Source organism: Anser cygnoides, chromosome 2 (assembly GCF_040182565.1).
Source record: "Anser cygnoides isolate HZ-2024a breed goose chromosome 2, Taihu_goose_T2T_genome, whole genome shotgun sequence".
Taxonomy (NCBI): Eukaryota; Metazoa; Chordata; class Aves; order Anseriformes; family Anatidae; genus Anser; species Anser cygnoides.
The window spans coordinates 127,860,185-127,885,227 of record NC_089874.1 but is presented as its reverse complement, the minus strand read 5'-3'; positions in this window follow the sequence as shown (position 1 = coordinate 127,885,227).

Sequence of the window (25,043 nt, the reverse complement as noted above, 5' to 3'; positions counted from 1 at the left end):
TAAACCTCTCTAAGTGTTGGATATTTTGTCCATTACATATTGTGATCTTGGCAACAAACACTCAGCCTCTGCAATAAAACATTCCTACTCCCTGCAGGACTGGAACCCTTGGGAACTTGCTTGCATTATTCTCAGGCTCTCAATAAGGATAAGAACAAACCACTAAAAAATCCCGGATTCATAAGCCCACACTGTGCTTTAGGAGGATGAGTGACTATCTCTTTGATTCCTCTTAGTCTCAGATGTATTGTGTAATTTCTTTTCATTCTTCATGTTCACCTTCCTGCTTCCAATAGCTTGTTTAGGAACACTCTTCTCTCATTCTGTTTAGAGACAAATGCATCTAAACTTCAAAAAAAAAATATGAATATCCTATTACTAATACAACCATTAATAGAAATCACTATAATTTCAAGTCATGATTGCCACTTGTATCCATTTTTAGCATGTTTATAATTGTTTTCCTTTTGGTTGGCTACACATAGTCATAACACATTAGTAAAAGGAATAGTAGCCCTGCATATAAGAACACAAATCATACAGAAGGACCCGACTGTATACATGAAGCATAGAATGGTTTGGGTTGGAAGGGACCTTAGAGATCATCTTGTTACCACCCCCCCCACCCCACCCCCCCCCGCCATGGGCAGGGATGCCAAAATGTTAAATGTGTTCCAAGGACAGATCTGCTCCAAGATCTCACAGTTCAAGTGCAGAAGACTATGGGCAGGCACTGTAAGGAAGCCAGCTTACAACTGCGAGGCAGCCTGCTAAGCAGAGCTCTCATCATCAAAATGGATAGGCCAGATCCATATCCAGCAACACTAACAGTCAGGGACTCAAATAATTAATTAAAAGATTTATAACACCAGCTGACAGTTACATTCCTCTCCCTTCCAGAGGAATACAAAGAATAAGTTAATTAAATGTTAGTGACTAAGAGTGTAAAATACGGTTCTTAAAACTATGTTCCTTTCCCTTCTGCTCCATGGCTCTGTCAGGCAGGCCACAGGAGCATCTCTCTGCACTGTTGTCATTCCAGTAGCGTGGATGGGTGACAGCGAGGACTGAAGCGAGATCTTTTGGCATGTACTGCTGTCCCCGATGTCTGATCCATTTCTTCGGCCGGTGACTGGTAACTCTCATATTGTGGAAACCAGCCACTAGAGGGGAATAAAGAGTCACACTCTGCTGCTGTGGGTTACACCGCTCGCTGCTGTGCAGGCAGGCGCTCAGGGGTGTCCACGAACAAGTGCTGTACCTGCGGCAGCACACTGCTTCGTGTCAGCTTCCATTCGTGTATGCATGTTGTACTCAGCAGGGCTTACTTAGGGGTCCATAAACCTGGAGTATATTTGTATACTCACTGCGTAATTATTAGAAATGCTTGTACTGGTAGCTATCCTAATTGCGGTGGTAAACATCATGTTTGCTCTGAACCACAAGCATTTCACCATATTTTTTTTAGCTTGAAGCATGTAAACCAGGTTGTCTTGCTTAAAGATAGACACACTTCAAGTGCTTTGCCAGATGATGACCTTTTCAATGGTAGATGGGGGGGGGGGGGGGAGGCAGTGGGGAAGAGGGGCAACAGCAGAGAACGGTCACAGCGAGGAGTGCTGTTAAGCCTTAGCATCCTGTCAGAGGTACAGCACTCCAGCAAGCTGTTGAAAGCAGGTAAGGCTCATAAGTAAAGCTGTTAAAGGGTGTACCAGTGCAGAAGCTAATTTAGACAGAGGAAGCTTAGGACAACTAGTTTTCAAGTGCTTGAATTAGCTTTTGTGTATACAACTTGGACTTCTCTGCTCTTCACCACACAAGTTTATGCTAGTCAAGGATTCTCCTCATTCATCAGGAATCCCTAAAGAGCACAGGCAATTGTTTTCTGTATTACTTTTTGTTACCAGAACATAGCTAAGAACGAACAGGATTATGCTCAGTGAGCATACCAGTAATACCAGCTTCCAAAATTAAAAAAAAAAAAAAAAAAAGACTAAGCCACAATCATGAAGGGAGACCTTATAATAAACTTTAAACCTTTATATTTCACAGTTTCAAGGGCTTTGGGCCACCCCTCATTCTGTTTCCCACTCCCTGACACAAAGCTGTGATCTCTAGGAACTCATTTTTTTCTTCAGTGAAAGCAAAGATTCTGTTGCAGCCATTTGACTGCAGGAACTAGAGGCAGAAAAAAAAGGCACTACACATAAAAGGAGTAATGGTAAAGAATATATGATTTGGCAACACTGCTGTATCTTCTTTTCTAGGCTTAATGGAGCTGGATTTGAAGACAATACCCAGGGACAGGAGCTTAAAACTTGAAAATTTACTAACCTAAAGATTGCTATCTTCATGCAAAAATCCAAAGAGATATTACTTGTTTTTTAGTGAGAGGGAGGCTAGCAATGATTCCATCTTAATTTCCTGTAGTAGGAAGCTTAGCAACCATTCTGTAATAATATCTCATCCTTAGGTGATTACTGCTAATGCTTGTAGGGATGTGAAATTAGAGGAAGTCCTTGAAATATTAATGCCAATGCCCATTACAGTCCTTGAAGAGGAGGACAAGGACCTTGGACTGAATGTGCCATTGAATGCTTGCCCTTGGCAGTGTTGCAGCCGTCACACACGCAGCTGATTCTTTCTAAAGGGGGGAAATTCTTGGCTGAGGATCCATCCCCTTGGGTTTTTTTCTCATGGAAAATGCTGGACACAAGGTGACATCATCATGGCTGATTTGCTTAATTGGAAAGAGAGACTGAGATTTCTGCTATTCTGCAACTGTCTAATTTTACAAAGTTTTAACTGATTTTTCTAAAGCAACATGAGTGCAGGTCTTCATACACTACTGCCTTGCTAATGAGTTGCATTTTCCACTTGATACACCAAATCTTAGCCATACAGCTGTCTCCCCTGGCAGTTATGAACTTTGAGCATTTAAAAGAATATGCATTACAATAAGAACATACATCAGACAATTAGCAAAAAGGTAATTGAATTTGTCTCCCATCCCAAAACAGAGGGAAAAACTTGGCTTGTGATTACCAACATAACATTCCTAATAACATTTTAAAATGTAGGATTAATTTTCCAGCACTTGATAAAGCAATTTACATTTCACAAGCTTCATTGTCCTAAATAATTTTGAAATAAAGGATTATCTTCTGTAGCAAAATTGAAAGGCGTATTTGGAGACTAGGTTACGTATGTGCCTGAGCTTTTTTATGAAAAGAAGTGGCTGGTTATTTTGCTGGAAACTTTTTTCATGCAAATAGAGGAATGTATTATCTATTTTACAGAAATATATTAGGTACAGTCATTGTCTTATCAGGAAATGTAAATTCCAAACTAAGTTTAAAAATATAAATATATGGGTGGGTACTCACTTTCCCTCAAAAGAATAAAGCATGCAAATATAGGCCATGCATATTGTAGAAACAATAATTCAGTGCTTATGAACAACACTGCAATTAAAAATTAATTGTATTTTCAAGTGTTCTAGGAGTCGAGATTTTAATATTTTAGTAATTGTTGGCTGACCTTTAAATCTTGTTAGTAGAGTGTTTGCATGAATCGGGCCCCAGTTGTTCTATTCCAGTTGGATTTGTGGACTGAGTCGTGAATGGTTTGTTCTGTGGGAACCGTCTGTGCCAAATGACGCATATAAAATTATAGAGTATTTTGGATAATGCAGTATAGAAATTCAGCATAGTGGCTTTCTTTGCAACCAGAACTATTTCCTAATTGTTAGGTAAGCATTAATACATGGCTTAAAAGCTGTAATTTATAGACTTTAATACATTATCAAAGATAAGCATAAGATTTTTTTTTACATTTGTCTGGCTTTTAAGGCTTGTTTGGCTAATGCTGTAGGAGAGAGAGAGAGTTTTAAAAAAGAAATGGGGATACTCACAATTGTGCATTTACACGAGGACTTTTTGATGACATCTGAATTATGGCATGGAAGCAAACAACAGCAACAAAAAACAGAACATCGAGAAAAGCATAAGGAAATAAGGGGCTGGAAAACTATTAAAGGAGAAAATTATGCAAGTGTCTACAAAACTAACAAGAACAGTAGGAGTGAGCAAAATGCTAGGGTCATGCAGTGTACAACAGATTAGTTCTCTGGAGGATCTGGAAAGGATCATAGACCAGGTGTGAGGGTTCTTTAGAAAATGATAACTATCAAGCTCCCTATACTATTCTGTGCTGTCAGCTTTGTCAAAATACCAAAGTAAACAACACATTTGTCTACTTATGCCTAAGAAGAGACAAGAAAATTCCAAGAGTTTTTGGATCATACCTGTAAGACTGAACCTATGCCTTTAACTTTAGTGGGATCAGTATCGGGTTCACATACCATTTATTTATAAAGGGTAAACAGAACAGAAAGCCCAAAGCTTTCAAAAGAATTTTGAAAAGTTACATTTCAACAGATATAAATTGATCGCCAGATTTGTTGGTGCAGCCTTTTTCTTAAGTAGAAACATGCTGCACTTGAGAAAAGATGCTTGAATGAACAGTCTGTTCAAAATGGAGAAAATACAAGATAACAGCATTGTCAGTTATCTCCAGCAGACTGTGAGCATATACACAGGTTGCTATTATTGAGCTTTAGATAAAATACACTGTTTTTTAAAACATTTTGAAAGGTTTGGAGAATCACTTTGAATTATAGGGAATCAAGTCAGTTGTGAACATTCTCCCAAATAATTAATCCATAAGCCCATTCAGGAACCCAATACCCCTTTCCCTCAAGGGCTTTTCCCATTTCTTTTCCCCTTATTCCACTTCTTATTTATCATTTATGATTCCTTAAAAAAAAAAAAAAAAGTATTCAAAATAGATGAGCACATTATCTATCAAAGTAGATAAGTACATTATCTCCTTCACTGTTTATTAGTAAGGATGCTCTGCAAATTCAATATGAGAGGGGGGAAAAAAGAGAACAAAGATACTGGGTTTTGTTCTCTCTATGTACGTCATACAGAACAATCCAGATGTTCATTGACAACAAATAACATCTCTCTTGTCCTACTTTGCTCTGAAAAGGCCCTGAAATGCCACATTTCTCTTTCTACCCCCTTCTTCAGCATAACTGAAGCATTCCTCCCACTGAAGTTTTTTTGTTTATCCCAGAATCTACACTTACTACTACTCTCATGTCAGGTGCTAACATGGGTTCTAAGGATAGGAATCTCAGTTTTTGTTATTTTAGGGTGTGTTTTGGCCCCCTCATCTGTGTTTGCTGAAACATGAAGTAAGGACGCTTTTGCTAAAGGCCGCAAACCTGATATTTCAGTTCAATTATACAGAATGTAACCAAGTTCAGTACAACTTTGAATCACATTAAAAAATGGTACCTCAGCATTTTGTCTTCTGTCTCCACCATTGGTAAGATCTTGCTTCAAGAAATCACCATTTTAGTCTTTCTACTCAAGTGCCTTAGTAAGGAGAAAAAATTGTTGTTGTCCAACACCAGCTCTGTAGAAAGAAAGACTTCACTGCAGTTCTCTCTTCATCGTCAAATTCCATTCACATCAGCACTGAGTGTGAAGTTTCACTGGTTTTCAACGTTCTTCAAGCATCCTTTCCCCCACCATTCTTGACAAAATTTTTTCTGTCTCAGTCACTGCTCTTATGCAGTGTTGGTGCCCTTTCTTATCTCATCCATAGTCTGCAGTGGTGAAAAGTTGATATACTGCCTCATTTACGGGAAGTTATTATTTGGAATATTTCTTCAAATCATTTGTGTGCTAGCATCATAACAAAATTTTCACTTCATTTTAGTTTACAAATTGCCACCTGTTTGTGTCATTATGCCCTACAGCAATGATGCTATGTACAAATATATTTTCTTTATAGAGTTATGTCTGGGTGGTCCAAACTGACGAGCTGTTTTCTACTGCATTGCATTTCAACAGAAATTCAACTAGGATATACACCAGTCTAACTTAAGAAGTTAACAAATTATGTCTTTTTGTGACAAAGTGAGCTCTATATTTTCTTCTTACTTTAAAAGTAGGTTAGCAATAAGAAACTAACCTTTGAATCTGGTAGCATTTCGCATCATATGGGTAAAGAGATGTTTCAAATACAAATACCCAACCCACTATAATCATCACCTTAAACCATTACATTCCAGTCCAAAACTGGCAAGCATATGGACATCCCCTTCAAATTTTCATTCACTGAATTAAGAAACCCAAAATATTTCAAAATTATCTGGTTCTTGTTTCTGAAGGAGATCAAAATCACTCTTACATCCCATGAGGAGGTTACCTCAGAAGAGCAGGAAAGAAACTGCCACCTGAGAATTATTTTTAAAATATTTTAATGTATCTTGAAGTGGTTTTTTTTAAGTAGTTTTAGATGTTCATAGAAAGCATTGCATGGACAAAGGAAGGAAATGGAAATACTGCAGGAAAACATTTTTCTTACAAGTACAGAACAGTGTAATTTAGTTTCAGTACACATTTAAGAAGTTTGAAAAACAACGTATCAGAGATGCAAATGTATACAATATGTTTAAAGACAAATATAATGCAATTGGTCTGAGCAGTAGCTAAATCAGGAAATTGACTATAATTGTAGCTTATTTTATTAGAATATAATATAATTACAAGGCTGTTGAAAGAGAAGCTTATATACATCAAAATTACTGGATTAAGACATTATGTTCTGCATATGAAATTTTGCCCTCAAACTCTAAGGTAAAGGATAAAGTGGAAGCAAGAGTGGTGATGGAGTAAAGATCCCCACAGAGCATCAGGGAAAAACAATATTGCCAACAAAGTTCAGGGCGCAGGGATGGGATGAAGGAATCAGAGCATCATTTCAAAATGACACACCACAACAGAATGGAATAAGGGAAATACTTCAGACCCACTACACACCCTTTCTTTCAACAGGCTTCAGATAAGCCCACCCCTACACACACACAGAATGCAAGTAACGAGACTGAAGATAAACACAGCCATCAGTGTCCAGCTCGGACTGGAGGATGAACTTACTAATGGGCACATAAAGACCTCCCAGTTCATGTGGAGCTTGGGGAAAAACAAATAAGGTTGTTTCTTTAGACCTCAACTATTGCAGAGAACAAGATTTGCCACCATGAATTAGCAGAATACTACTAGCACTGATCCACAAAAGCAAGAAAAATTATGCCTGTATATTTGCATGGACATTAAAGTCACCTGGATTAGTTCACCAGTCCTACGGAATTTCAATTAGATTTGTGGAGTAACTGAAATAAAAATTCTAATTTGACTAAGAAAATTTATGTGGAATACAGCGGTAGTGATGAACTGTGGAGTAACATCAGATGTGTTTCCTCACATGGCCTACTGAACAATAAGATAAGCGACCATTCTGGATATAGTCCAAGGAGCATGCCAAGCAGAGCAAAAAAAGATATGAGCTGACAGAACATTAGGAAATGAGTGACTGTGGTAAAATCAGACATAAGGTCTGTACAAAACACATGCTGCAAGAAGAGTTAGTGTGCTTTTAAGAAGTGAATTGCAACTAGGGTTTGGGGAGGTTGTCCCCATCTACTCTGTCCTTGTGTGGCCCCATTTGGAGTACTGCATCCAGGTCTGGGGCCTCCAGCACAAAGGAGAATGTGGATGTGTTACAGGAGGTCCAGAGGAGGGTCAGAGTTGTTCAAAATTGCTCAGAGGGCCGGAGCACCTCTCTTACGAAGAAAGACTGAGAGAGCTGGGCATGTTCAGCCTAGGGAGATCTCATTGCAGCTTTTCAGTACTTAAAGGGGGCTTATAAAAAAGACGGAGAGCAACTTTTTGCTCAAACAGATAGTGATAGGACAAGGGGGAATGGTTTTAAAGTAAAAGAGGGGAGATTTAGAATAGATATTAGGAGGAAATTCTTCACTCAGAGGATGGTGAGACACAGAAAGAGGTTGCCCAGAGAAGCTGTGGATGCCCAGTCCCTGGAAGTGTTGGGCTACCCAATTGAGTGGTTGGCATCCCTGCCTATGGCAGGGGGGTTGGAACCGCGTGATCTTTAAGATCCCTTCCAGTCCAAGCCGTCTTTCCTATTTTGCATTAGACTAGGCCATAAGACTGCCAGGCATCTAGTCCTTTAATCTTTCAGTTATGAGGTGAAAGAAGAGCTTCTCCATAAAAATTTCTACCGGCAGCTGAGAAGGCATTCTCTATTCCAGTTCGGAATTTCTAGCATATTAGAAATCTTCCAATGAAGCTATGATGCACTGGGTGGTAGTAAAGATCTCTGATATACTCATTGCTCCTTATACCAAAAAAAAAAATAAAAAGAAAGAAAAAGAAAAAAAAAGGTAGAATGTTAGAACTTTGTACATTACAAAGAGGTATGTAATCATTATACATACTTCAAAGTTTTAGCCCATCATATAAGTTAATATAGCAAATACTTGCAATAGAAATATGCAAAACAAAACAAAGTAAAACCAAGAAACTTTAAAGCTTCAGTTAGAGAAAGCCTAAAAGTCCAAGACTTTTCAGGCAATACACCTTTATTAAAAGGCAATAAGATTTTTTGTCTACCCATAAAGACATTTATGGGTAGACAAAGTGTGGAAGAAACTAAGCAGCATAGAGGAAAGTGCTTGCCTTTCACAGGTGTAATTATCACTGGATAAAAACCTACTCTCTGCCTTATTTTCCCTCTTCTCTCTCTCCAGCTGAGAGTTAGTACGAACTTCCATCTTCACAGTGAACAGCTATACCAACAATTCATCAAACTTTCCTACTCCAAATGAGTACCTTATTTTACAGCCTTTACCTTGTTAGATAATTATGCATATTTTAATATTTAATTAATGCATGTAATTAGCAAGTCCTTATGGCTCTCCTCTGTATAATATGATCATTCTATTCACTTTTTTTTTTAAATGATGGCAGAAATGAACAGTAGTAATCATTGTTCTGTAATCTCATCAGCTCATTCAAACTAATTCAGGTCAGGCTGCACCAGGTTTGGATGCTCTTCCAAAATAAAAAGAGGAGCTATTGTAGTTAAATTAGTGATTTGCAACTTGACGGTTCATCTGGTATGATTTAACACCAGATGAGCTAGAGGACACAAGATAGTTGCAGAAATTACTTGCGAGATAAAAAGTGGATTCCAGTTCCTGACCAAATTTTCCTTCCTCAGAAGTTGTTTTTTTTTTTTAACCCCCAAGTTATATCACTGTCTATAACAAATGTAATAAAAGTCCAGTATTTCCAAAAGTCCAAAAATATTTCCAGTCCCACAGAGATTCAAAATAACTGTTGAGAAAGATGCTATCTGAAACGAGTAAGGGTAGCAGAATTTGTTCCAAAGATTTAGTAAGATCTCCCTTTTAACCACATGCCTGAAGCACTGGCTGTGAGTCTCAAATACTGAGAAATAACCCCTCAAGTCTGCTCTGTACACGTGAAAGTCAGTTCCAGAACCTAAAAAGCAAGGAAAGAAAAGAATAGGGAGGCCACTTTTCCCCCAAAATCCTCAGATCTCCTATCCATTTCTGTAATGACTTAAATTTTCTATTTCACTGAAGTTTTCTGAACTGCTGTAATCTCTGGACCTTTTTGCTGCCTTTCTTTCACTTAGGATTTTTTTTTTCCACCAGCTGAAACTGGCCTTAAAAACAGAGTTTATTTCTTTGTTTGTTTGGAGGGGTGTTTGTTTTCTAAAGAAAAGTCTACTATTTCTGTAGCAAACAGGTCCTCAAATGTGAAATCTGCTCCCTAGCTGCAGCAGTCCAAAATAATAACTGATATATTGAATGAATATAATATCACAACAAGGAACAAGTACATTTTTTAATGGCGTTGCAGCCCATCTATAAGATGTACAGCTCTACAGATTGTGTAAATGTTGTTGAGGAATGGCTAAAAAAATGTGATTGCTATTAAGAATTTCAGAATGTCAGAGAATACGATATAAACTTTTAAGCAAATCAAGGACTAGAATATGAACTTGGATGAACAGATAGAATATTATTCAGAAATCCTCAGAACTGGGAAGGTGAATCATAAGACAAATTAAAAAAAAAAGATTTTCAATCAAGTAAAATCTAATCTACTAGCACAATAACTACTAAATTGATTCATTGTCTCATTTGTGAAATTATTTCAGCAGGTAACACAAAAATCATTGTATTATGAAAAAAAAAAAAAAAACTACTTATATTCCCTGACTTCAATGAGCATTTATGCTTTTCTTTTAATGTGTATATAGGTTAATCTAAAATTCTTTAAAATCTTATTAGATAAGCGTTCTCGATGCAAGCAAAGCCTTATAAAATATAAATGCACACATATAAGTTTTAACAGAACTAATGTTTTTAATGGCAGTTAGATTTTGTTTTGGTGGGTTTGCTACATAGCTAAGCCAAACGAATGCTGCATCCTGAGGGCAAGTAATGCTTAGAAAAATAAAAACAAGTAAATAAATAAATAAAAACAAGAATCACAGAACATAATAAAATCCTAAATATACACAGATGAGAGGGAAAAGTCAGTATTTACAAATTGTGATTGAGATGAGAACAAATTTTATTGGTCAGATAGATATTTACTTAAGAATTCAGCATGGCTATAAACTCCGAGACAAAGAGGGACAAATCATTAAGGCACACAGGTAGAAATTGCTTACTGCAATTCATTGACAATCTGCAAAGACTGAAAATGTACTGTGTAAGTATTCCCGATATCTAATAAGGGAACGGTAGGAGCATATAGGCAATTAGATTAGCCTTGCTATAGTAGAAGTCATAGAAACTATAAGATCAGTTAGAAGCAATAGTCAGACATTTAAATTTAGGTGGCTAGAGACAGATGAGACCATGTTCCTGAAAGTACTTATACACCTGCTTCACTTTACTTTTTTATTATTCACTTAATAATTTCATGAGCCAACAGTCAACAGGACCTGAGTGGTCTGCTGCTCAGGAATCATGAAATCAGTTCACAGAGGAAGATGATTTGGAAAGCGAGGGCAAATAAAAGCAAAAAGAACAGATGTATACACATGCATACATGCACACACATAGTATATACACATAGACATATACATTAATGCCCAAGCAATGGAGGAAAATAAGTAAGGAAGTACAAGATTATATGTGCCTTGAAAAAATAACAACAAAGTACCGTTGGAAGCTATGGATATTCCAGAGGCTAGGCTCGGATGTAACAATCATTAATGTTTGCTATAGAGTGCAGGATACCAATACCCTTTCCAGTTCCTTTTGGTCCTGATTCCATTTTTTTTTTTTTCCCCCCACAGGTAGACCTCCCATATTTCTGTTTTAATCTACATTTTAGATTTATACATTTCATACTACCCAATTTATTCGAAGTCCTGGTAAGTGAGTGGGATAATAAGAATCTTCCCAAAATCCATGGCAGCCAACAATTTTTACTTCTCTAATGCACACCCAATTGTAAAGTTAAGTGCTTATGAGTAGATAACCCTTTGGAGCAAACAGCAGTGGTTTAATTGATCTCAATAATTTTGATTTGTACCAGCTGAAAGTGGGCATCTTCATGCTTAATTTCTGTTTTGCATAACTTTACATTATCACAAAGCAACTTAGCTCAAATCTAAAATATAAATTTTATGGTAATGGTTGCTTTTGAAGTAGTTTTATGTTTCTTCTAATTGACCAGATACTATCAGTTCCAAAATGTGACTTTGAACATTCAAACTAAAGAAAGAACTATTTTCTGTTGGTGCCAGCAGATGTGCAAAACCGCAAGTGATGTAAAATGAATATTGGCTGTGTTTCATTATCAGCCTGTGGGTCAGGGCAAGCTCAGGTTCATACTAGAATGTCATTGAAACATTGAAAAATAGGGACGGAAAGGATTTCAAGAAGTCTTTTATGCTATCCTGTAGTCAAAAGGCAAAATCAACTACGTCTATATCACTTGTGACGTAGATTTGTCAAATATATTCCTAAAGACCTTCACTGTGAGAGACTGCACACCTCTCCTATTCCAGCTCTTCACACTATGACAGAAAGCATTTCCTAATTTGCACTTGTTTTTTCCCTGCTATTTGAGATCTCTCACATGAAAGACATGGAGGGGAAAAAAATATCCTCTGCAGCAGCTTTCAATATATATGAAACTCAGGTCTAGTTGAGGAAAAAAAAAAAAACTGTGAAAAAGATTTAACATAAAAATGTATTTAGAGTAAACCAACATTTCCCCCAAAATTTCCAGTTTTCTATAGAAAATCCAGATGGCTAATAGAAAAAAAAATGCTGTTTCATTGTAGGAAAGCACAAATTCACTCTTTGCTTTTTCTTTCTCTAATGATTCTTGGCTCTCTGAATCGCATTGAATCATTGTGCTGTCACCACTTGCTACACTGCAAGGATGAAAGCACGTATCCTTTATCATCACTATCTCTGCATTCTGTTATTAATTTTTCAATAGGTAACCAAGACCATTCCAATAAGGGAGGAAGCAGAGTCTTCCAGTCCTCGTGGGGAGGCTATATTTCAGCCAGATTTCCATCTCTGCATTAAAATTCCTTTGAGGGATCCCATTCACTGTTTTTATTGGCAGCAAAGAGAACCAAATATTCAAATATTTCTCCGTTTTATATTTATATACGTTATCTTTTTTAAAGCTCTACTTTAGGACTCTGTTGTCCATCTCACATCTAGGCCCTAAAACTTAAAAGATCAAGTCACAACTTTTTCTTTATGTTCTTGGATTTATTTATTTATTTTTAATTATAGTATAGATGTTCTGACTTAGTCAAAAAATCATGTGGTATTCATGGTTTACTTTCAGTAACTGCCATAAGGTAACTGTTTGCTGGCATTGACTGTAGTTAGCAGTCTAGGACTTCTCGTTCCTCCTACTTTTGCTCTTTTTAATGCTTTTTCTAGCTCATTTAACTACAGGAAATGAAATTTCAACTCTCATGCAGGTGTCCAGGTTTATCTGAGAATGGCTGAAAATGTGTTATTAATTTCAAGATGGCATTCACCCTTCTACTGTTTTGCTTCTTAGAAGAGTTTTATCTAGAAGTGATGAAGCATTTGTATTTCTTTGCCTTTCACCCGACAGTCTAGTGAAATTGTTGATACACCAGATATTTGAAATGAATAGTTATAATCAGGAGAGTGGTATGTAATCATGTTCTTCGAATGTAAAGAACAGTAAATAAGTGCCTCCATTATCTCCGAGATCCTTAAAAGAGAGAAGATGTTGCCATAAGAACTATTGGCCATTATTAACTCAACGTCAAGCTCTAGACTAGTGTTTTCTTGAGCACACTGCACTGCAGAGCAGCTGTAGCTTGGCAGGATTGCACTTACCTTGCATCTATTCGTTCCTGCACAAAGGTCTCTTTTGTAATATCATGCACTAGACACAGCCAGAGGTATCCACTTCTGCTTGAGTTCAGCAGTAATTGCTACCTGCTGTTGCTCCTCTTGCTTCTCCTGCTCAATAGTCTACACCAGTTGAAGTGCATCTGGATTTCCTTATCCTCCAGAACAAAACATGAAGCACCAGTAGTCAATAGATAGTATATAGTCAACTCAGTGCAAAACCTGGTGACTGAAATTGGCAGTGCACAGAGGAAATATTTCAACAAATAGCTCAAGTCTCTGACCACTGGACTTAGACTGTTCTAGCCAGGCTCCCTCATAAAGAGGAAGTTTTTGTCCAGAAGGTCAATGCCATTTCATGAGGACACATGGCTCTGTACTCCTGGCATGACCAGGCAGCCTCTCCAGAGACAGGCAACTGTATCCAAGGACATGGCTCACAACACCTTCAGGAAGCTTATGGAGCCCACAGCCCTTATTTGTGCTGATCAGCTGGCAGCCAGCCTGGGGTCAGCATGCTGGTGGTTGAGACATTCAGCTGGTAGCTGATTGATTCATCAATCAGAGTAATTTAGGTCAAAGGGGACCTGAAAGCCATGCTAACTTCAAAGGTAGATCAGATCGTTCAGGGTGATCTCCTGATGATCACTGAAAATCCTTAAGGACTAGAGTGGATTTCACAGCCTCTCTGGGCAAATTGTCCCAGTGCTTAAGGCTGAGGTAAAAAGAATGTTCTTTCCCTCAATGCTGGTCATGCTGCATTTCCCTTATTTTAACTTGTGATCATCACATCTTGTGATTCAGCTCTGCATTTCTGAGAAGAACTTTTTTTTTGTTAACGCAACCTCCTTTACTCCTGGCCAAGCAAACTCAGATCCTTCACCTCGTGCACCATGTGCTCTAGCCCCCTGAGTTCTGTGTTGCACTGAGCTCTGAAACATCCTTCAGAGACTAAAATTTGTAGGAACCAGAATGTCTGACAATTTTGAAAACAGCACACGAAAATGATAAAGCATCTTATTTTTTTTTCCTAGTTCCCTAAGAGGGGTGACCTCTGCAACTTTAAATGCTTCATTGAAAATATAGGAATTCACTCCAAATGATCACCAACAGCCCTACATACAATTTTAGTGATTTCAGTCTCAGCTACTTACCAAATCAAGTCTTTCAGCAGTCAAGTCCTCCTCTAATAAGGAGATTCTTAATGTATTCTTTATCACAGAAAAAAAAAATATATATATATATATATTTTCCACAGGAGACAAACCTATTTGGTGTTGCATAAATTCCAGTAGGAAAAAGATAAAAGAAAATGTTGCAGTAAAGCAGAATCCCCCTCTTCCTGGAATTAAAGTTTTGTTCAGTATGTAGTAGCTCCCTGTTCTTCACATTTCTATGGTGCTTAGTTTACTTCTACTTATTGCAGTCAAACCTGTCCTGGTTTCAGCTAGGACAGAGTTAACTTTCCTCCTAGTAGCTGGTAGGGTGCAATGTTTTGGATTAGGATGAAAAGAGTGTTGATAACACACTGATGTTTTAATTGTTGCAGAGCGGTGCTCTGCAGAATTTTCTACTTAAGTGTTCGGGTTGTTTTTTTGTTTAAGTTTTACAGATATATAGTTTCCTTGTGCATGTTCTTCTACCACACTTTTCTCATTGCAAATTCTGAAGAATTGTTTAAAATTAATTTTAACAAATTTTTGGATACCAGACAACTACATCAAGGAAATTTCAGAAGGAATGAAAATGAACAGTCCTAAGAAGATCAAATTTAGAGTCTCCGTATTTAAAAATAAATAAATAATAATAATAATAATAATAAAATAAAAAGAATCTGCACATAACTAAGAGGTAACTAATGCATTAATGAGGTTTTTTTTCCTAAAAAACCCATTTCACAACTTTCATACACACAAGCAGCAGTATCCAAAGCTCTCTAAATATCTAAAAAGTAGGAAGAATATTTTGTTACATGTACAGATCATAGAGACTTTTTTTTTTCCAAACAAATTAAAGCTATTATGCACTTTAAGGTTCAGTCAAATCTAAATGCCAACCACCCCATCAGCTTGGCTATCTGAGCCTGGAAGATGCTTCTGCACATTGATCATCCTCAAGGACTCTACAAAATATTCTCCAACAACAGAAAATGGTAGATAATTCCCACATACGTTTTCTTCTCCTATGATTGTATGGGTAAGCCTGTTCCCAGAAACCCCTTCAGCATTGACAACACTACAGAAATTATGTAAGTTTAATACAGCCTCTGAGCAATATAAATGGCCAAATCCTCAATATCCTTCTTTGGAGAATTACAAATTTCAATTTATACAGCTTACTCAGCCCAAGTCATGGTAAGACAACAAAGTTATATCAAAGTTACATGAGGAAATTTCATGAAAAAAAAGGGAAAAAAATCACCCTGAATGCAATCCAAAACATTTTCAAATCTATGGATATATGAAAAGGGAATCAGTTGTTCCAATTTTTCCATAACTGTTTTTCATCCATGTAACAGTAATGTATGTCATGTATTAGAGTCTGTTTTTCCTGAATATACAATGTTCTATGTTCCTTTCCATCATCAAGCCCCCACCTGCTCTGAGATCTCAAGTTTGAAAAATTTTATATTACCATTCTGATCATCCTTTTAGTTTCATCTGTAAAAGTATGAGAGCTTCATCTGCATCTTCCCATTCAAATGAAGGCTTCTTCAAAGCCACCTGAGGTGAAAAAGAGGTTTTTTCATTAATGTTACTTGGTTTTAAGCATTGCCTCTATCTAAAGAGCTTACTCATCAGCTTACTTATCTCCCCATTTTTCTTAGCTGCTCTCTCCTCTCTCACTAATTTAGGCAATTTGGAGGCACTTGGGAAAAAAAAATGTTTTGTATGCCCAGAGTATGAGGACATGCTAAATAATGAATACACTGATGTAAAACTTCACTTGTCTTGCTCACTATGTAGACAGAATACAGAAATAGCACTGAACACATTTTGTTGCAAACGAACCATTTGTTTTAATGGTTAGGGCAAAGCAGAGCTAATTATCACCAGCAGAATTATAGACTCAGCAAATTGCATAGCTTCTCTTTTGATAGGTTTAGAATAAATACCATCCTAATAGTTAGCCTGAACAGTATTGACAAGGGCCTGACTGGGCTTGTCTTGTCTATGTAAGCCCTTATTACAGGAATAATTTATAGCAATGTGGTGAAATAATTAGGGTTCATCTGTTCACGGAAGCCTCTGTTGGAAGAACTGAATCACTCAATGCACCCAACTCACTCAGACGGTGCTTCTGAAAAGACATCCACTCTCCAGAAATTCCAGACATGGATCTTCCTCTTCCACTTCCACTTAACTCTATGTAGTGCTTTACTACTAGTCACATAATAAACACAAGTAGTCGACCACCTATCCATTGGCTGACTATATCACCTCACTCCCAAGGTTGTGTGAGCTCTGATCTGACATTCTAAGAAAACTCCCACTCATAAGATATGTGGGAGAATATCTACTTTGTTTTTCCCACAAATTTAAATTGTTTAATAGGTAATGAACTACTCGCTCAGTTTTGGAGATGCCAAAAAAAGCAGACAGTTGACTGTGGAATTTTACAGGTGCAAATACCATGACTATAGAGGTTGGATGGTATTAAGAGGATCAAAAACTTGGATAATACAGATACTTGTAAGCAGCAGTTGCATCCTTTTATATTGAGAAAGAGAGAATAGAAAAAGAAGGACCTTAAAGGTTGAAGGTATAGTATTCACATTTTACAGAAAAACAAAAAAGATTCTATTCAATACCTTTAGTAAGTGCACGTTTGTGGAGTTCTTAATTCCTCACCGTGGTCACAAAATGTCCTTCTTTCCTTACTTGGTTACAGTCCTGCAGCAGGGCAGACAAGCTATATATAACATTTCCATATGGATCTTAGAACAATGTAATATCTAAAGGAATGAACAACAGCACAAATATGATGACTGTATAGCGATACTTTAAGGTTATTATGGTGCCTAAGGTTATTAGGGTTTCTTTAGGGAATACTTGTTGGAGATTAGTCCTATCTTTCAACAGTGATTTACTCAAGTCCTGACCTTCCAGATTATGCACATCAAAATACATATGTATCTTTGGATAGCTGAGGTACCTGGGAGTCCTTGGTGGGACAAACATGAGTCGTGAGGTTAGCTGTTGGTGGGAGCCAGACGGAGATCCTGTCATTAGGTGTTTAGCTGAGCCATTTTTATATTTAAGGACATTTGGAAAGAAGGTTAGAGAAGAGGAAGCTCTGAATAAAAGCCAGGATTTCTGAATAACTGATCATTTTGCCAGCAAGGATTTAAATATAACTTGTCATGCACTGGAACTGGCAGTTACAGGGAAAGGTCTCTCTACAGCAGTGACTCAGAAATTAGACAAATAGTGAATTGAACTGCAAATAAAAGGCTCTTGCTTTGATAATATTAAATACTGGAGCTTCATGTGAGTATGACTGGAAAATCATAAAGGAAAGATCTGGATTTTTTAATAAGAATTCGTATTTCATTTTGGTTCTAAAGAAAGTTTATCACACTGTGAAAATTATCTTCATCTTATATTTTACCTGTGTCTAGATGAGCCTTTTAAAGCTACCTGATTACAAATGGTGCAGATAAACTTGGGGGATTTACTAAAGCATTTTGATGCCTAACTGTCATGGGAATAATTTGGACTGGGCTTTAGAAAGCTTAAGAAGTGGTTGTCTTCAGGATTAGGTATCCAAATGTCTCTCACCCTTCAGTGACATTGATTTACAAAGATCTGTTTTTACAAGTGTCCCATAAAAAGGATTTCAGACGTGCTATGTCAGAAGAACTTGGGTATTCATTGTAAAATTAACAGAGCTGGCTAAAGGAATGGGAGCATTAGTTCTATTTTCAGAAGTGATCAATATACCTAGACATTTAGCATTTGTTGCCAACAGTGACTAAACGAACAGAAGCCAGGTTGCACATCAGAATTTAACTCCAAAGCTGGGGTAATTCTGTTGATCCAGATCTTAACCCCTGTTAAATATATGGATTCTGAAAACCCAACAATCTTGTGTTACTTTTGAAATATATGACTGAGTTTGCAATTTCACTATCTTAGATAATGATGAACTCAGTACCTATACCAGGACATAGAATCACAGAATTGTAGAACGGCTTGGGTTGGAAAAGACATTAAAGATCACCTAGTTCCACCTCCCCCCCGCCATGGGCAGGGTTGCCACCCACTAGATCAGGTTGCCCATGGCCCCATCCAACCTGGCCTTGAACACCTCCAGGGATGGGGCATCTACAACTTCTCTGGTCAACCTGTTCCAGTGCCTCACCACCTTCTGAATGAAGAATTTCCTCATAACCTCTAATCTAAATCTCCCCTCTTTTACTTTAAAACCATTCCCCGTTGTCCTATCACTATCTGCCCAAGAAAAAAGTTGCTCTCCATCTGTTTTTTAAGCCCCCTTTAAGTATTGAAAAGCTGCAATGAGGTCACCCCAGAGCCTTCTCTTCTCCAGGCTGAACAGCCCCAGCTCTCAGCCTTTCTTCACAGGAGAGGTGCTCCAGCCCTCTGATCATCTTCAGGGAAGAAGATCAGAGGTAACATCAATGAGGTAAATCATTGAGAAGATCAGAGGTACATCAATGGTAAAGCCCAAAGATATTACGCAAAACGGCTCATGAGTCTGTCTAAGCCTTTCAGATGCCTCCCTTCTGGCTAAACCCCCCTTAAGTGACTGTAGCTGTAATGTGGTATGCCTAGGGGAGATAGGGAAATAGCTTGGTGCCTAACTCTCAAGTACGTCCCTCCAGAATCTGGAAACAAAGCATGCCTGCTCTCAGGTGAACAGATTTATAACATCTAACACACAAGACTGGGCCATATGTTGAAGAGATACCAACTCTTCTTAGAGTTTTTGGCCTGGCAATCCAAAATTTTTAGTTCAGACTAAACATTGGATTCTCCTCTGCCTGTAAACAGTTGGATGTGGTTATCTCAAGGCCATCCCAGTGGCCTGGCTGTGCTCTAGAAGAGGAGCAGTTCCCTATCCCTCCTGCTGAAGCTACACACGATGCACTGGGCTAACAGGGGTACAAGCCAGAGGAGCCTTGGCGTCATCTCTGGTCTTTCCACCCACATCTTCCTGCTACTATCCAGTTGCTGAAACACTATACACTGTCACTTCAGGATGCAGATAGCAGAATATTTTTCAGCAGACTGACCATTTAGACTCAGACTGACAAAAAGTCTTATTTCCCAGTGCAGCATATTGGAATAGTCCTGGATGCGATCCAAACAGCAAGTTTAACAAATGGAGAAATCACATTTCTTCCATTTCATCCCACCTCATTCAGAGCAGACCTGCTTCTGTGTATCACAACTTTGAAACAATCTGGCACAACTTGAAATTTCTACACTGCACCAACAGACCTGCTCAGTGAAATACATCAGAACAATGCTGCATGAAACAGAAAATGGTTGTGGCTCGGTGCATTTGAAAAGCCTTTGGCACCTGTGATTTTCTTTCCTTTGAACATGAGAAGAGTCCATTTTCCATGCTGTTTTATTCTCTGGCCTCCCTACTGAGACTGCTGTGAGTTACATTCACAGGGATTATTGGTATAGGGAAATAGGACTTGGAGAGTGGAAGACCAGTAGAATGAGTTCCCCTCCTTAGATCAAGTTTTCTATTTGTAGAATTTTTTGTACTGTTCTGAACTTTACTGAAACTCTGATTATAATCAGGGATAAACCCTCATTCTTTTGATCTAATATGTCCTAAAGCAAATTTAAATATTAAGGCTATCTAGGGACAAACTAGGAATTTCCACTTTTTTTTTCTTTTTTTTTTTTTTCTTTATAAACTTTATTATTACCATCCTAAAATACGATATAAGCAGTTGCTCCACTTTTACTCTAACTGGTACAGAAGGTCTGTTTCTATTTTTCTAGCAATTAGATATATAACCATCAGCAATCTGATATTCTACTTCCACAACTGACTTTTTTTTGACTTTTTTTTTTCTTTCTATGATCATTTAGATCATAGCTAAATTCCAACAGGAACAGTGTGCATTTTTTACCAGGATTTTCACAAAAAGCATTTTGGTCACTCCAGCATCTTAAGGGTCCTCTGCGTGACTGGTCACCAGGAGGCCAAGTGCATGTAAAGGAAGCTCCATGTGAACTGTAACCTTCAAGAGAGATTCTGAAAGCACAACGTGCCCAAAACATCGATGTGACTGGAATCAGGACTTCCACTGTTCCTCTGATGGGCACCTCACCTGGCATGAACAAATGAGTTTAGTAAATGAAAGGGAAAAAAAAATAGGAAAAAGTCGTAGACTCCTGTTCAACACATTGTTTTGTTGCTGACAGTAGAGACACTGGTTATTTCCCATGTTAAAAATGAAAATAGGAGCTATGATTGGATATGGAATTTGTGGTTCTTTAAAGATAATTGTTAAGACTACAAGAGATTCTCTTTCTTGTCATGACTGTTGTGTGATGAGCAACCAGACAATGTCGTTTAGTCCCATACTACAGTTTCAAATATTAATGCTTTTTTCTCAAAGTCATGGGAACTAGTCCAGAAATGAAAGCCTACTGTCTGTTCTGTCTGCGTTGGGCCCACAAATGTACTTTAAAATTGGCACGATTATACTTATTTCCCTGTGTTTCCCAAGCTACCAGTTTTCCAGAGTGTGCTGTCAAAATTCCAAACACCTACCTTATTTCTTAACATATAAAAACTTTGTGTATTCCCCTATTTCAGAACAGCATCTAGTATATTGCTAAACATCCATTCAAGCTTCAGTCTTGAAATTGAATTCAACTATCCCTCAGTGTATCCTGAAAAGTACTACAGTACAAGGAAGCAGCACTGATCAAAATCAGACATAATTTCTCTCTCAATCTGGGTGATACTGTCATTGACTTTTGTGATGATGCAATGACTTTAGTTAATACAATACTGATGTTCATTTGTATTGGTTTAATCAGACCTACTATAAGGCTGGTTGATGACAAAAAAACATTGATTACATGTGGTCTGCTTCTCATTTCCAGTCAAGCTTTCTGTATTGAGACATGAATAGTTTCATTAATTAGGTGATCTAAACATGTTGACAAGCATTCAAGCTAGTCAGGTTCTGGCATAATAGTCCAAGTATTACAGATTCATTCTTTGTAGTCGATGAAAATTTGGTTATTCATTTAAATGAAAGCAGAATCAAAACCTATTCATGTTCCTATATTTGATTATGCTCCCAGAATATATACAGCACAATTTCCTCCTGCTTTTAGAGGCTGTTATGCTTCACAAGGAAAGACACCAATTATTTATCCCAGATATTAAGAAAAAACATTACAAAAGGAAAATCCCTCCTTCTCTGATAAAGAAATCTAAACAACAGGACCAAAACGTGACTAGCTAAAATGTAGATCTTTCTACAAAAATTACTGGCTGTACGTCACAATCGTAAGAATTCACATTGAGTTTTCTATAAAGGATGTAGTTGTTTAAAAACATATCAACTGTGCTAAATACTTGGGAAAAACTGAAGCTGAACATTCAGGAGATTTCATTCCTGTGTTGACATCATTGACACTGCACTTATCGATCTTGCATTCCTTCTCAGCAACTGACCTTTTCTTTTGTCGGGTTCTAGAGAGGCATCTTCAAATCTTTTCACCAAATTTGTGCTGTAGATCATTTTTGGATGCTACTACTCTTAGGCCCAATACTAAAATCAGTGGAAGAGGCCTCCCACCAGTCTTGTGACTGGAAATGGGCATTCTTTTGGAATGGGCCCCCAGCAGCACTCTAATCTATAAATCTGCAGCAGCATGCCAACTGTGGCAGAGCCTGTACCAGCAGCGGATGTTCTTCTCGGGGAGCAGCAGGAGCAGAGCTGCTCCCCAGGGAAGGAGCCAGGAGCTGGGGGTGACCACAGTGTGACAGCCAGCCTGAGCAGGGCCAGGGTGATGACAGGCTCTGACTAGAGCCCAGGGCCTGTCAGACAAGATGAAATATTGAATCCGGTGTGGGGTCCCTCCAGAAAGTCCTGGCAGAAACAGCAGAAGACGAGACTAGAGATAAGGCTACCCATAGTGCAGGTTTCAAGGATACTCCCAGGAATTGTATATAGAAATGTGTGTGGGGAAAAAAAATTTAAAAAATCAAATAGTATCTGAGAAAGCAGTTTTAGAGAATTAAGATTTCTACAAGCAAGAATGAACTAATTGTTAGTAATTCCACCTCGTTAGTATAAGCAAAGTGCATGCATAATCTATCCTGTTTGTGCATGACATAATGGGACACAAGAATACTCCCACTCCAATAACAATTAAATACATAGTAAAAGTGAGTTTATGAGTAACATTTAAAAGGAAATAACTTTCAAAGATTAGCTGAAAAATACTTTGAAGTGATGCAAAGATGCATTATCTTTGTTTGAATTCTGGACTCACACTGTGCCTCATCAGACCTCTGACATGGAAGTGTAGCAAGTCCCTTTGCAGATACTTTCAAAGCCTTTCACCTCATGATAATTATACTCTCACATGAAATCTGAGAAATTACTGAATACCCAAGTGCTACCCTGGCATAACTGGTATGTGTCTCAGTTATTCCCATTCTGTGCACTGATCAAGAACGTAATTCATGGTTGGATTTTGTTTCTGATGTAGACATGGTGGCAGGTGAAGACCACGGAAATGAGGAGCACTGAAAACAAACAAACAAACAAACAAACAAACAACCTCGTATAAGATGGCAGAAAAGCAGGCCGTATTTGAAATCATCTGGTCATTTCTGCTTCTTAATACTTCTCTGACATCCTGTGCTTCTATCCCCCACAGAGTTACAGGGAAAGGTTGTTTTTTTTTCTCCTGTCCTAAGTATTCTTATTTTTTGAAGCCTAACCTCTCCCCAGGATCTTCATAGTAGCTAGGAGCTAGTTCCCAATCCATTCAAAGGATCAATCATTTGTAAGTGTTCAATTAGCCTAGGGAGGGCAACACTCCGTGATATACCTGTCAGGTTATCCTTGTGCACAGCCATAAACTGATGGTGACTATTTCAATCCTCAGACACGTTGTCTTGGTTTGGGCTAGGATAGAGTTAATTTTCTTCCTAGTAGCTGGAATGGTGCTGTGTTTTGGACTTAGGATGGGGATAATGTTGATGACACACCGGTGTTTTAGTTGTTGCAGAGCAGTGCTTACACAGAGCCAAGGACTCTTTCTTCTGCTGCTTGTGCTGCCCTGCCAGTGAGGAGGCCGGGGGTGCACCAGGAGGTGTGAGGGGCACAGCCAGGACAGCTGGCCCAGGCTGGCCAAAGGGACATCCCACACCATCTGACGGAGTATGTAGAACAATAAAAGTGGGGGCAGTAGGCTGGAGGGGCTGCCATTGCTCAGGGACTGACTGGGAATTTGTTGGCTGGTAGGGAGCAATTGTGCTGGGCATCATGTCCTTCCTCCCTTCATTCCTCCCTCCCTCCTTTCCTATTAAACTGTCTTTACGCCAACCCATGAGTTCTCACACCTTCACCTTTTTCAGTTCTCTCCCCATCCCACTGGGGGCAGGGGGACCAAAGAGCTGTGTCGTGCTGAGCTCCCTGACAGGTTAAACCACGACACACGTGAATCCCAGAAACCGTGGCTGCTTTGGATCTTAGTGGAACCACTGGGCCAGAAAAACATTTTTCATGCCTGTCTCCCTTCTCTCAGCCTTCACAAAATACAGCTCCCCAAAGCCAAGGACTACTGCTCATGCAGGCTTCAGCTCTCTACAGGGGCGTAAAGATACACTTCAGTTGTCAGCAATGAACCTAGATTAGGCCTGGATTGTGATTATAAACATATATTTCTAGAAGTTTGATTTCTATTCTCCTGCAGGAGAATTCCAAGAGCAGTCACACCAAAGGGGTTAAAGACCACCAAAAACAAACAAACAAACAAACTTTTTACTTGCTTAGAAATAAGGAAATTTGCACTGGCCATATTATGAATGGTTTTTATTGCCATTTGACATTTTGTAATACATTGCTACCATTCCAGTCTTTACTATGTAGACTAAAAAAATAAATGTAGACTAAAAAATAAAAGATCTAAAAGTACACAGTATTAGTTTAACCCATAATCAATATAGCAATTGACTCAAAGTATGCTACATAGGCACTTTACAAACAGGAAAAAGTAATTTAAATCCATGTTTCAAGGATATTTAAATTCCAAAGGTTACTTCCAACAAATTCAACTACCCATAAGAGCTGCTAGTTTGACTGTTTTCAAACATAAGTTCACTGAGAGATTCTGTGTATGGATGTACTTACATTTACTATTTCAAAGGAATAATGCTCTCTTGTGCTTGTTGAGATGTTACAAATAATATATTCTTTGTTTGAAGAAACGTGTGCAATACTCAATGCAAAAATTTTTTGTTTTCTTTTGTTTTTGTCTAACGCAAGTATAACCAAATACGTACACTATTTACAGGGTGTTAAAAAGTTAATAAGACTGCTTAGTTTTCAAAATCTGACCCATTGTACAAACAGGACACACACACACACAAAAAATTGTGGATGTTCCCATAGAAGTCCCCATCTAAGTATTTTGCAAAAATGTCCCAGTTGGTTGAACACTCCATTGAACTT